Here is a 15,390-nt window from a genome sequence, read left to right as displayed (position 1 = left end):
GATGATGGTGGTATAAATGGATTTTTTTAGAAAGAGGGAGGGGTTGCAAAGAAGAATTTGGCAGTATTTACCCAGCATCATCCAAGGGAAATGGATACTGACTCAGCAGGCATTATGATTTTGAGAAAGAGATGTTCTGTATTATAAAGCAAGCTTAATACATGTGTCCTCACTGAGGTAAAATGAAATCTTCTTCAAGACTACTTCACTTCCTTTATTCTGATTCTATGTTCATCAAGCCACCTTTTGATTACTAAGTGGGTCAGCAAAAATAAAAACCAGACCTAAACTGATGAGATCCCCATAAGGACACTGTGAGACTCTATGGGTAGAGAGCCAGCATTTTTTCGGACTTCTCTATTGACTCCACTTTCTAACACCTAAACATTAGCTATTTTTATTGAGAGGTACTTTGCATATTTATCAAGAGCCATACAATTGTTCTCATTTTTTTGACTTTATAGTTCTGCTTCCAGGTTATAACACCAATGTGGAAAAATATATTTACAAAGTCAAAAGTCACAAAATTATACATACTTTAAAAAAAAAATCTGATAATTATAATATTCTTACTTATTAAATATTTCATAATAACTTAAAATGATGGTTATAAAGACTACATAATAGGGATCACAAACTCAAATGCCTATAGGATCAAGAAAGAAACAATAAAGGAAGAAGCAGACTGGCTTAAGGGACAATAGGGAATAGTGAAGATTGTGGTGAACTACTATCTAACAAGGGCAGCCACTACTCTGTTCTAGTCACTTATTGCCAAAGGAGAATGTGGATCCAACATTAGATCTGATTTTTCAAGAGAAGCTTGAAGTCAGGATTTCTTTTTTTTTTTTTTTTTTCTTCTTTTTAAAAGATGACCAGTAAGGGGATCTTAACCCTTGACTTGGTGTTGTCAGCACCACGCTCACCCAGTGAGCGAACCGGCCATCCCTATATGGGATCCGAACCCGTGGCCTTGGTGTTATCATAACCACACTCTCCCAAGTGAGCCACAGGCCGGCCCAGGATTTCTTTTTGAAATATCTCAACTTTGAAACACTTGAAATTAATTCAATAAAAAAAAAAAAAAAACCGAGTGATCTAATATGATGAGGACGAAACAAAGCATGTCTATATCCTGAATTTGGCCTGCAGTCCACCAGTTTGAACTCTGCTCTGCAACTTCGAAAAATGCTTATGTTATAATGTTAAAAAACACAAAACATTGGAACATAAGTCAAATTATACAAATGCAATGTACTCCTCTCATAAACAGAGATATATCAAAACTATCCACATATGTTACATGTAATATAAACCAGTAATAAATTTTGTTAACATCAATTTTTATCTGCATGAAAGCATTAGTCATTTGCACTACTCAGACACTGATGTCACATTGCATTTTATTCTTTTGAATCTGGGATTGACTTGCAAAATCAACATTTAAAAAAAAATTATTGCAAAAAGAACTCTTAAAAATAGATTAGAAAAATCTAAGCAGAAATTTGGTGAAGGACGTGGGCAGATAAGTCACACACCCCAAAGAAACACACGTGGCTAATAAGTATATTATAGTATCTGGTTCATGGCCTGTCTCAGGGCCCCCGGGCATTTTGGCAGGCTCCACTGCTGGCCTAACCTAACATATTCTATACTTTTTAATATACTTGAGCTGGAAGTGTGTTCCTTTCTAGTAAAGAAAACTATAAATAATGTTCAGATCTTTAATAACATTTTCAGCCAATCATATATAGGAGGGTGATATACAAAACTACAGAAACCTATACATAAAATAATAAAAGCTAATACCGAGTTGAGATGATAGACTATGCTATGCCTAATCCTTTTCTCATTCCAAATCCAATGAAATAAAAGAAAATAATTTAAAAGAATAAATTCAGAATTTCAGTGAAAGCAAGGAAGAGTGCTAAGCAGATCACAATTTTTGTAGATTTCTCAAAGGAAGGAAAGCAGATGGAATCAGATCAGAAAAATAAGATCAGAGGAAACCTGAGTTCTAAACACTAGTAGGAAAAAACTACTGTGAAGGTAGGTGCGGTTTCAGGGAGCTCCAAACTTAGAGTCAATTGAACAATGAGCAGATGGAAGTTCCGAGGCAATCATCAGGATGAAAAAGTACACTGGGCACAGCAAGGCAGGTTCTTTCCTTCTCTGGATTATGCCAGTAAGTAGCTGACTGATCTAGCTGACTGATCAAAGCAGCTAATGTGAGCACTGGGGTGCAGTATAGTGTGTTAATAATTCACACCCTGTCCCATCACCCCTATTTGACTGCCAGCCTTCCTCAATATGACAGTGGCTCTGGATGCGTGCTAACCAAAGGAATGGTGGGATAAGGGAGAGGAGGAACGATAATTAGGGGAGATGAAAGAATGTTTCAGGATATATTTCTTTGGCTTACCAATTGCCACAGCATGTGCCCTGACAATAGGGCTCTATAACAGCCACAGGAAGGGTACCTTTTGAAAACTGTCACAAAAGCATCCATATGCCAGTTAGACACGCTGCTGTCAGCAACATATACTTTCATTAACTGGATAAAGGGTTAAAGAAAGAACCAGTGGCTGGCAACTGATTAAGGTTGGGAGAGAGGGTCAGTACTTTCTCCTTTATGCCTCTCCCTCCCCAGTGCTGGTTACTAATTTCTTCTTTTCTGTCTGCATCCTTCATTCCTTGGGCCCAGAAAATAGAATTCTTGGATCTTCAAAGCAACCTTATATAACCACAACAACATTTGTTAAAGTGTGAATGCATCCATCCTGGGGGAAGGAGGAGACAGCTAAAATGCCTTTTGTCTTTACCCACTCCATTGGTACACCACTTCACTGCCCTCTAAGGAAAGTTCTCTTTTGGACTATCCAGTTTCTCAGGACATATTATGATTCAGAAATAAGAGAATGAGTAGAGAAGCAGCACTGGAAAGCTGAGAGGGAAAAAGGAAGGATTCATGCTTGCTCTATCAGTTTCTGGACTCACCTTTGTTGTAGAGAATCTAAATAATGGGCAAGAAATAGAGAAAAATAAGAAAAGAAGCCAGAAAGACTACGTCTGTCCATCTAATAAAGAACTGGAAGAGGTTAGATGAGAGGGGCAACAAATCAGGTTGGAGCACCAGAAGGAACTCAGGCTTTTAATGAGAGAGGGGTTTCTGAGCAGCCCTAAAGTGAAAGAATTGGAGAGAAAAATAAAGAGATTGTGAGAAGCATTGCTGTGGGTTACAACCTAGATTTTACTTAACAGTCTTTGAGAAAAGCAAGTCAAGACTGACATTTCTTCTAAATTCCTTCTGGATGCTGGACTGTGCTTCTTTGTATACAACTCTGCAGAGATGGTCCACCAGGGCATTAGCATTCATGAAGGTTAGAAACTTAGGGGGGCTATGGGACGTGGAAGAAAAAATGGTATAAGGATAATCAGGAGTTCCAGCAACAATGTGTACTTCTTCCTTTGTCCAAGATACTTACAATCCAAATAAAAATTTAAAAGAATTTCTAAACATAACTGCAGCTTTCAATCACTAATAAATCTTCTTCCCTCTCTCTCAGATATACACAAAGCTTTTAAAGGCTTGCTTTGAGAAATCAGAAGAAGGAATAAAAACCAGTCAGTTCATCTGGATCCCATTTCATTTTTTTGCCAATGTCTTTACAGGGAAAAACATTCATAAGATTAATGAAGCTTGCCAGAGATGGTGGTTGAGGAGGATTAATACTCTATATTCCTGTAATTCTCCACTTCTGATTTAGAATGAAACTATGAGGAAGAAACTAAGGAAGCAATTATGAATTTAATAGCCCACACATAACTACATATTAGTACATGGCAGGGTCTACCCTGAGCCAGATTTCAAAGTAGACCATATATAGGGAATATATGGAGTTTTCCCTTCTGGGCATGTTTGCATTACACAAGGCCAAAGACATCTTTAAAAGAATGTTCAGCCTTCATTAGTAAACAGAAAACATATTTTAAGGTGTCTGGGGATGGGGTGGTCTTTCTGGTGCTCCTAAAAATCCAAAACATTTTCATGGTCTCCTCCTCTGACCACTAAAAGCCCAACTCTGCTTAATACTCTTGTATTATTTTATTATAGGTTCCCATTTTTTATTTCTGCAATATTTTGTCTCTATATTCACTTTCCTGCCCTTCATCCTCACTTTTCCATGAACCTATCTTTTCTTCATTTCCTGTCTTACCTTTTTCACTTTACTAAGTATTCTTACCTCAGTTTATCAGAGCATTTACTTCTCTCATTTAAATTCCAATTCAAACTCAAGCTCCAAGCAGGGAATCTTCATAAACTAGGCAGTCACAAACTTAGATTCAACCAAATCTCCAATGGGATTCAGGAGGTGTGACAGAGTTTTGTATAGTTAGTCCTCTAAAGATATTTTAAAATTACGGTCATTGATTTATTAGCATTTATTAGGTAATGGCACTTTTCCTCCAACATGGCTCACCAATCTTCTGAAGATCTAAGATAAGGGAGGTAAACAGTATTTTTCCCCCTAGTTGACAACTGGAATAATTAGGTAGTATAAACAGACTCAAGGTTCCCCAAGAAACCAAGCACTATGTTAAATACTGCAGTCACTCAAAGGATTAATATCCAGAATATATAAGGAACTCAAACAACTTTACAAGAAGAAAACAAGCAACCCAATTAAAAAATGGGCAAAAGAGCTAAGTAGGCATTTCTCTAAGGAAGATATACAAATGGCCAACAGACATATGAAAAAATGCTCAACATCACTCAGCATCCGGGAAATGCAAATCAAAACCACACTGAGATACCATCTCACCCCAGTTAGGATGGCTAAAATCCAAAAGACTCTGAACGATAAATGCTGGCGAGGTTGCAGAGAAAAAGGAACTCTCATACATTGTTGGTGGGACTGCAAAATGGTGCAGCCTCTATGGAAAATGGTATGGAGATTCCTCAAACAATTGCAGATAGATCTACCATACGACCCAGCTATCCCACTGTTGGGAATATACCCAGAGGAATGGAAATCATCAAGTCGAAGGTATACCTGTTCCCCAATGTTCATCGCAGCACTCTTTACAATAGCCAAGAGTTGGAACCAGCCCAAATGTCCATCATTGGATGAGTGGATACGGAAAATGTGGTACATCTACACAATGGAATACTACTCAGCTATAAAAACGAATGAAATACTGCCATTTGCAACAACATGGATGGACCTTGAGAGAATTATATTAAGTGAAACGAGTCAGGCACAGAAAGAGAAATACCACATGTTCTCACTTATTGGTGGGAGCTAAAAATTAATATATAAATTCACACACACACACAAAAAAAAAAAAAACTGGGGGGGGGAAGAAGATATAACAACTACAATTACTTGAAGTTGATACGACAAGCAAACAGAAAGGACATTGTTGGGGGGGAGGGAGGAGAGGGAGAAGGGAGGGAGGTTTTGGTAAGGAGCAACAATAATCAACCACAATGTATATCGACAAAATAAAATTTAAAAAAATACTGTAGTCACTGACTTCAAGAATTAGAATGACACGACCCACCATAACCTATAACCTAACTGGTCCTGTTAGAATAGGCTGCTCCCTACTCTTTATTTTTTTCAGTTTTAACAGTATGTTAAAATGTGGATTGCTCCAAAGTTTAAACCTTATTTCAGGCAATCCGATGCTTAAAATTTTCCAAGCTTAAGATTTCTCTGGTATTTTGGAATGGAATATCCCTGGGAGGGATAATACTTTAAACTCATTTTTATCTTCCATGAATAAGTTTCATCTCCTTTCATGAGAGCAGGTTTTGATAATGGATGAGAGACAGGGCAGTTTATGCATTAGCAGTGGTGCCATCTCCTGGGAAAAATTTGAGAAGGGCTCGTGATAAAAAAGAAAGAACCATGGAGACTAACTTTGTCTACATCATACTCTATATTTAAAAAAAGAGTAAGGCACTGTGTGAGGACAAAACCACCTAACCCAGTCCTGGCTTCTGCCAGAATGTAAAGCTCCGTGAGCATAGGGAGTCTTGTCTGTTTCATCCATTACTATCTCCACCACCTACAACAGTACCTAACACACAGTAAATAGTAAAAAAATATATTGAGTGAATGAGTGATCTTCTCAGAGGAAGTGACCAAGCAAAGAAGAGAGAGCATATCTCAAGGGAACAGAATGTGCAAAGGCATAGTATCAACAGACAGCATGGTCCCAGAAATGTACACAGAGTTCAATATGGCTAGAGCGTGGAATGACTACCAGAGAATGCCAGGACACAATTCTGGACAAGTACAGAGGGACAAGTTCATAAAGGGACCAACAGACCCATACTAAGGAGTCTGGGCTTTATTCTGACAATAATGGAACCATTAAAGAATTCCAAGAAGAATGGCATGAGCATATTGAGTTTTAGACAGACCACTCTGGAATCACTGTGCCAGATGAGTAGAGAAGAGTTGTCTAGAGTCAGAGAGATTAGGTAAGAGGCCACTGTAGCTCACGCAAAAATGATGAGAGCCTGAAATAAGATCATGGCAAAGGAGGTAGAGAAGAAGGGCCAAATTTAAGAGAGATTTCAAAAACAGAACTGGCAGGACGTAACAGATTGATGTAGAGATGGGACAGAAGAAAGACTATAGGCTAAGTAAGAGATTTGGCCAGATTTAGTAACTACAAGGATAATGAAGACATTGTCCCAAAACAGGGATTATGGGGAAACATTTTGCAGTTAAGATGATGAATTCAATTTGAACATGTTGAATTTGAGGTGCCTGGACCAAATTCAAGTAGAGATATGTAGCATGAAATTGGGTGTACATGTGCTTAGGAACACAGCCCAAACTCAAATCAACTTATATAGATTTGGCAGTCATCAATGTTAAATAGAAGTGGAAATTGAAGGCACAGGTAAGATCACCAAGAAAACAGAGTGAGAAAAAAGAAGTTCCAGTGTGTATAGACCCCCCCCACTTTGAATCTCCAACATGAAAGAAGGAAAAAAGAACCTGCAAAGAACTCAGAGATGTAGAAAGAGAATTAAGAGGAAAAAAGAAGTAATTATTTAGATTGATTTAGAGGAAACTATCAAAAAGGAAGTGGTTACCAGTCTTAAGTGTTGCAAAAAAGGTCAATTAGGATAAGGGCTGATGACTATGGCATTTCAGTAGGGTGGGGGCAAAAGACAGATTTCAGTGGATATGAAGTGAATAAATGCCAAAGAAGTGAAAACAGCAAGATTAGCTGATATCTTTCAAGGAGGTTTGGCTATGAAAGAAAAGAGGAAAAAAAGAATTAAAGGATTTTTATAAAGTAGAAAAGGCCACTAAAAAAGTATTGCCACATTAGTGCTAATATACTAATCTGGTTTCAATCTTCAAGCCCATGATCAATGGTCTAAATGCAGTACGATTATGACAAGGAGTCTCCAATGGGTAGACAGGGTCTGATCATCAAATGTCTAAGGCTTGTTTTTTAAAAAATTTCTTACTCCCTCCCTTCTTCTCTTTCTCCCAGATCCCTCCTCAATAAGTTCTGTAATTTGCTGGATCTTTCACGAACATCTCCAAGCTTTGAGGGAGAAATTTTTAAAAAATACTCCTTATAAGACAGTTGAAACAGTCTAGTCAATATCATATTTTCACTGTAAGATATAAAATAAATTTATTCAAATAGCATTCCTATATTATATTGACATGCAAGTAGAAGACATAGTGAAAAATATGTCCATTAACAAAAGTAAAAACCTTGAAACAGTCATTATTTTAACCAAATGTAAGAAATTTATTTAAGGAAAGGGACAAATTGGTAACGGTAAAGGAAAACATAATAAAAAGCTACACTTCAAGTACATAAGACCAAGCACTGCAAAGATAATGAAATTCCTAAATTAAATATAAATTAATATGAATTAAAATCCTTTTGGCTATTTCTTATAATTTTTTAATTTTGTATTTTCCAAGTATGCATACTGTACACTTTTGGGGGCTATGGTTAGTAATGCTATCTGTGGTTTTTCTGGAGGTTGGTAACTTTGCTTGCGGTAGATTTTCTTTAAAAGAATGGGCAGTTACATGCATGCTTCAAAAGTATTTTCCTATAAAAAAGAAAAATCATATAGGTTTTGTTTGCTATCTTAATTTTGGTTGCATTCTTTGATGTTAACACATTTTGTATAATTGTATTGTATAGTTGTATTGAACCATGTAGTATCAAATATTAGATGTGATTTCACAGTGTTATTCAATTTAAACCCATTTTAGTCACTTTTTTTCCTCCAAAAAATACAGCCAGATGCTGATGTTCAGTGTAATTTCCTTGCCTGTTCACTTACAGAAAGTGGTGCCCAGTTGCAGAATGTATTGTACCCTTTTTTTGGGGGGGGGGGTGTCTTTTTTTGTGTGACCGGTAAGGGGATCGCAACCCTTGGCGTGGTGTCATCCGCACCGTGCTCAGCCAGTGAGCGCACAGGCCATCCCTATTTAGGATCCGAACCCGCGGCGGGAGCGCAGCTGCGCTCCCAAGGGCTGCACTCGCCCCAGTGCCCCACGGGGCCGGCCCTGTATTGTACCTTTTAACACCAGATATGTACCTCCCATGTAACAGAAAGGGGAACAATAAAATAGCAATCCTAACGAAAGAATATAGGGAAAAAAAAATTTTTTTTAAATCCTTTTGGGATATAGAGTTTCAAGATGGCGGTGGCTGCAGCGGCTGGCAGGGAGTAGCTGAGGTGGAAAAGGCGGCCACTGGGCCTCAGGCAGCTGGGAAACTTCTGGACCTTCCTCTCGCCATCTCTTAAGGGAGGACTGCAGCTGCTGGCCGGTGGTAGGGGCTGAACGCCACTTTGCCCCCGGCAGGAGAGGCTGCCTCATTTACAGACAACAGCTTTGAAGTGTGGAGCAGGAAAAGAACTGTTTCTTAGCTGCAAAAGCGAGTCTCGAAACAGGGAACACGGCGCCAGGGCTGCTGGGGATGCAGCCAGGATCCCGGAGGCCGGGGCTGCGCTGAAGGCGGCCAGCTGCCCTATTCAGGATTTGAGGTTTCAGGCCGGCATTAAAGAAGATTCCTGGGAGCGCCCGAGCCGCGCCGGGACTGAACAGCCCAAGGCAGCAGCGGCCGAGAACACGGAAGGCGACAAACAGAGACAGAGAGCGAGCACCCGACCTGGCACAACTCTGTGAGTGACCCTTGGCCCAATTCTGTTCGGGGAGCGGATGCCCACCCGGCTCTCGCCTGCACCACCAGGCCACTCACCGCCCCGGTGCTGCCTCCATTTTCCCAGGTGTGGACAGCTCCGCCCTGCTCGGCCATCACTGAGCCCTCCCACTTGCTTGGCCTGGCGCGGGGCTTTCTGGAACCTGTGGGCCGGCCTCCTCTCCCACTCCCTCCGCAGTTCTCTGGCAGGGCTGGTGGCGTGGGGCGTCCCCGGCCAGTGTTGGGAGGGCAAGGAAGTACGGGCGGGCCAACTGTCACTCCACCACACCCTGGACTCCGGCCCCTGGTAAACTTCCTGTTACGGGGAGGCGGATACCATCTCTGCGGCCACCAGTTTGGAAAAAAGCCTAATGAATTTCTGGTTGGGAATAGTGTGGTAGGAGAGTTCCCAGGTCCGCTTGAACCTGCCAGAGAGCAGGCTGCAGGCGGGCGCTAGACTCGGTTTATACCGGGGGGATACAAAGGTGAACAAGTCCCAAGAAAGATCTACACAGTGCTACAAAGGCACCCAGAGAGACGGGTCGTCTGTGCGTAGCAGAAACCTGGTAGACTTCCTGGGCGAGGCAGTGCTGAGCAGGGTCTTGAAGGCCCAGCTGATAGACGAGGGGTGCAGAAGACATGCCCCAGCCCAGCACAGTGCGCACAGAGGGGGGAGACGTGCGGCCAGGGAGGCGGAGACTCGACAGAAACCACACACCCGGTGGGGTCGCCACTGCACGATCTAACAGCCTGGGCCAGAGCACACGGAACGGGGAAAAGTCCTGCACAGGAAGTGAAAGCTCAACAGAGATCACACACCCTGTGGTACGTGATCCACCAGCCCAGCAGAGTCCAAGCTGACCAGAAAGGTGGATCCCCGGAGAGGCCCAAGACCCGAGGCAACCACACACACAAGGCACTAGAGGCCAACTGAGCAGTCACGGAGGGAGCCATACCAAATTGGCAACGACAGCAACATCCTAGTTAGTCATTAGTCTCAAACCGATGGACTATGAAACCCCCTGCCACAATGAATAAACACCAAAAAAAAGATACCAGAAATACAAAAAATCAAGAAAGTACACCACCAAAAGTTAATAAATCTCAAACTCTAGATCCTATAGAACAAGAAGGCCTTGAAATAACTGACAAGGAATTTTGAGTGATAATTCTAAAGAAACTGAATGAGATACAAGAAAACTCAGCTAGACATCATGATGAAATGAGGAAAAGTATACAGGATCTGAAAGAGGAAATGTACAAGGAAATCAATGTCCTGAAAAAAAATGTAGCAGAACTTGCTGAACTGAAGAAGTTATTCAGCGAAATAAAAGACACAACGGATAGTTTAACCAGCAGGCTTGTCGAAGTTGAAGAGAGAACCTCTGAACTTGAAGATGGGCTGTTTGAAATAACACAAGCAGACAAAAAGAAAGAAAAAAGAATCAAGGACATGGAAGAAAATCTGAGAGAGATATCAGACAACCTCAAGCGCTCAAATATCCGAGTCATGGGTATTCCAGAAGGGGAGGAAAATGGAGATTCCATTGAAAACATATTCAACAAAATAGTGGCAGAAAACTTCCCAGGTATAGGAAAAATCACAGATCTTCGGATCCAGGAAGCTCAACGATCTCCAAACGTATTGAACCCAAAAAGGCCTTCTCCAAGACATGTCATAGTCAAATCGGCAAAACTCAGAGACAAAGAGAGAATCTTAAAAGCTACAAGAGAGAAGCGTCAAATCACCTATAAGGGAGCCCCAATCAGGCTAACATCAGACTTCTCATCACAAACCCTAAAAGCTAGAAAGGAATGGGATGATATTTTCAAAATACTAAAAGACAAAGATTGCCAGCCAAGAATACTCTACCCTGCAAGGCTATCCTTCCGAAATGAGGGGCAAATAGTATATTTCTCAGACAAACAAAAACTGCGGGAGTTCAGTACCACACGACCACCCTTACAAGAAATTCTCAAGGGAGTACTGGGTTTGGTTCCTGAAAAATAACTACCACTGCCATAAAAACCCAAGAAAAATCTAAACCCGCTAGTACAATAAAAATGGCATTCATGAAGAGAAAACAAGCTAACAAAAACACTATCTACAACCTAAGGAACCAACAAACAAAGAAACCAAACAGTAAATCAGAAAGCAAGGAACAAAAGACACCTAAGACAACCAAACAACCAATAAAATGCTAGGAATAAATCAACACCTTTCAATAACAACTCTTAATGTAAAAGACTTAAATTCCCCAATTAAAAGACACAGACTGGCTGACTGGATCAAAAAGCAGGACCCAACTATGTGCTGCCTACAAGAGACCCACCTCACCCATAAAGATTCACAGAGACTAATAGTGAAAGGATGGAAAAAGATTTACCATGCAAACAGAAAAGAAAAACGAGCTGGAGTAGCTATTCTTATACCTGACAAAATAGACTTTAAACTTAAAACCATAAAAAGAGACAATGAGGGACACTACTTAATGATAAATGGACTGATCCATCAAGAAGACATAACAATCATAAATATGTACGCACCCAATGTTGGAGCAGCCAGATTTATAAAACAAACTCTATTAGACCTAAAGAAGGAAATAGACACTAATACCATAATAGCAGGGGACCTGAACACCCCACTGTCAATATTAGACAGATCATCTAGGCAAAGAATCAGTAGAGAAACACAAGATCTAAACAAGACTCTAGACCAATTGGAATTGGCAGATATCTACAGAACATTCCACCCAACAACCTCAGAATATTCATTCTTCTCATCAGCACATGGATCATTCTCCAGGATAGATCACATATTAGGTCACAAATCAAGTCTCAATAAATTCAAAAAAATTGGAATTATCCCATGTATCTTCTCAGACCACAATGGATTAAAACTAGAAATTAATAACAAACGAAATTCTGGAAACTATACAAACACATGGAAATTAAACAGCATTCTACTCAATGACATATGGGTCCAAGAAGAAATCAAGCAGGAAATCAAAAAATTTATTGAAAACAATGATACATCATACCAAAACCTGTGGGATACTGCAAAAGCAGTATTGATGGGAAAATTTATTGCATTAAACGCTCACTTCAGAAGAATAGAAAGATGGCAAGTGAACAACCTAACACTTCACCTTAAAGAACTAGAAAAACAAGAACAATCCAAACCTAACGTTAGCAGACGGAAAGAAATCATTAAGATCAGAGCAGAACTGAATGAAATTGAAACCCAAAAAACAATTCAAAAGATCAACGAATCAAAAAGTTGGTTTTTTGAAAAGATAAATAAAATTGACAAACCATTAGCATGGCTAACAAAAAAAAGAAGAGAGAAGACTCAAATAACCAAAATTAGAAATGAAAAAGGCGATATTACAACTGATTCATCTGAAATACAAGGAATCATTCGAGACTACTATAAACAACTATACGCCAACTAATTTGAAAATCTGGAGGAAATGGATAAATTTCTGGACACACACAAGCTCCCAAAACTGAACCGTGAAGATGTAGAAAATTTGAAAAGACCAATAACAATAAAGGAGATTGAAGCTGTTATCAGAAGGCTCCCAACAAAGAAAAGCCCAGGACCAGATGGATTCACAGCAGAATTTTACCAAACATTCAAAGAGGAATTGACACCGATTCTTTACAAACTATTCCAAAAGATTGAAACGGACGCAAATCTCCCAAACTCATTCTATGAAGCAAACATCATCCTGATACCAAAACCACGTAAAGATATAACCAAAAAAGAAAACTACAGGCCGATATCGTTGATGAATATAGATGCAAAAATCCTCACTAAAATACTAGCAAACAGAATACAGCAACACATACGAAAAATTATTCATCACGATCAAGTGGGATTCATCCCAGGGATGCAAGGTTGGTTCAACATACGCAAATCAATAAATGTGATACACCATATTAATAAACTCAAACACAAGGACCATATGATCATCTCTATAGATGCTGAAAAAGCATTTGATAAAGTTCAGCACTCATTCATGACAAAGACCCTCTATAAGTTAGGTATAGAGGGAAAGTATCTCAACATAATTAAAGCCATATATGCCAAACCCACTGCCAATATCATCCTGAATGGGGAAAAGCTGAAAGCTTTTCCTTTAAGAACAGGAACTAGACAAGGATGCCCACTCTCACCACTCCTATTCAACATAGTGTTGGAAGTACTAGCCAGAGCAATCAGAGAACAGAAGGAAATAAAGGGCATCCAGATTGGAAAAGATGAAGTCAAACTGTCCCTGTTTGCAGATGACATGATCCTATATATCGAACAGCCTAAAACCTCTACAAAAAAGCTGTTGGAATTGATAAATGATTTCAGCACAGTAGCAGGATACAAAATCAACACACAAAAATCAGTAGCATTTCTTTTCTCCAATAGTGAACATGCAGAACGAGAAATCAAGAAAGCCTGCCCATTTACAATAGCCACCAAAAAAATAAAATACTTAGGAATTGAGTTAACCAAGGAGGTGAAAAATCTCTATAATGAGAACTACAAACCACTGCTGAGAGAAATTAGAGAGGATACAAGAAGATGGAAAGATATTCCATGCTCTTGGATTGGAAGAATCAACATAGTGAAAATGTCCATACTACCCAAAGTGATATACAAATTCAATGCAATCCCCATCAAAATTCCAAAGACATTTTTCTCAGAAATGGAAAAAACTATTCAGGCATTTATATGGAACAATAAAAGACCACGCATAGCCAAAGCAATGCTGAGCAAAAAAAATAAAGCTGGAGGCATAACACTACCTGACTTTAAGCTATACTACAAAGCTATAATAACCAAAACAGTATGGTACTGGCATAAAAACAGACACACTGACCAATGGAATAGAATAGAGAATCCAGAAATCAACCCACACACTTACTGCCATCTGATCTTTGACAAAGGCACCAAGCCTATTCACTGGGGAAGGGACTGCCTCTTCAGCAAATGGTGCTGGGATAACTGGATATCCATATGCAGGAGAATGAAACTAGATCCACACCTCTCACCGTATACTAAAATCAACTCAAAATGGATTAAGGATTTAAATATACACCCTGAAACAATAAAACTTCTTAAAGAAAACATAGGAGAAACACTTCAGGAAATAGGACTGGGCACAGACTTCATGAATACGACCCCAAAAGCACGGGCAACCAAAGGAAAAATAAACAAATGGGATTATATCAAACTAAAAAGCTTCTGCACAGCAAAAGAAACAATTAAAAGAGTTAAAAGACAACCAACAGAGTGGGAGAAAATATTTGCAAAGTATACATCTGACAAAGGATTAATATCCAGAATATATAAGGAACTCAAACAACTTTACAAGAAGAAAACAAGCAACCCAATTAAAAAATGGGCAAAAGAGCTAAGTAGGCATTTCTCTAAGGAAGATATACAAGTGGCCAACAGACATATGAAAAAATGCTCAACATCACTCAGCATCCGGGAAATGCAAATCAAAACCACATTGAGATACCATCTAACCCCAGTTAGGATGGCTAAAATCCAAAAGACTCTGAACGATAAATGCTGGCGAGGCTGCGGAGAAAAAGGAACTCTCATACATTGTTGGTGGGACTGCAAAATGGTGCAGCCTCTATGGAAAATGGTATGGAGGTTACTCAAACAATTGCAGATAGATCTACCATACGACCCAGCTATCCCACTGTTGGGAATATACCCAGAGGAATGGAAATCATCAAGTCGAAGGTATACCTGTTCCCCAATGTTCATCGCAGCACTCTTTACAATAGCCAAGAGTTGGAACCAGCCCAAATGTCCATCATTGGATGAGTGGATACGGAAAATGTGGTACATCTACACAATGGAATACTACTCAGCTATAAAAACGAATGAAATACTGCCATTTGCAACAACATGGATGGACCTTGAGAGAATTATATTAAGTGAAACGAGTCAGGTACAGAAAGAGAAATACCACATGTTCTCACTTATTGGTGGGAGCTAAAAATTAATATATAAATTCACACACACACACACACACACATACACACACACACACAAACCGGGGGGGGGGGGAGAAGATATAACAACCACAATTATTTGAAGTTGATACGACAAGCAAACAGAAAGGTCATTGTTGCGGGGGAGGGGGGGAGGGAGAAGGGAGGGAG

The 15,390-nt window shown here is 39.7% G+C and overlaps 1 protein-coding gene across 3 annotated transcripts in view; it reads right to left on the bottom strand.

Annotated features, from left to right (window-relative positions):
* FRMD5 (FERM domain containing 5) overlaps positions 1 to 15,390 on the bottom strand; it is a 348,443-nt gene that overhangs the window by 248,142 nt on the left and 84,911 nt on the right. The window lies entirely within an intron of this gene.

This window comes from Cynocephalus volans, chromosome 3 (genome assembly GCF_027409185.1).
Source record: "Cynocephalus volans isolate mCynVol1 chromosome 3, mCynVol1.pri, whole genome shotgun sequence".
In the NCBI taxonomy this organism is placed as follows: Eukaryota; Metazoa; Chordata; class Mammalia; order Dermoptera; family Cynocephalidae; genus Cynocephalus; species Cynocephalus volans.
The sequence above is the reverse complement of the archived record's forward strand: the minus strand, read 5'-3'. Positions and strand labels throughout refer to the sequence as shown.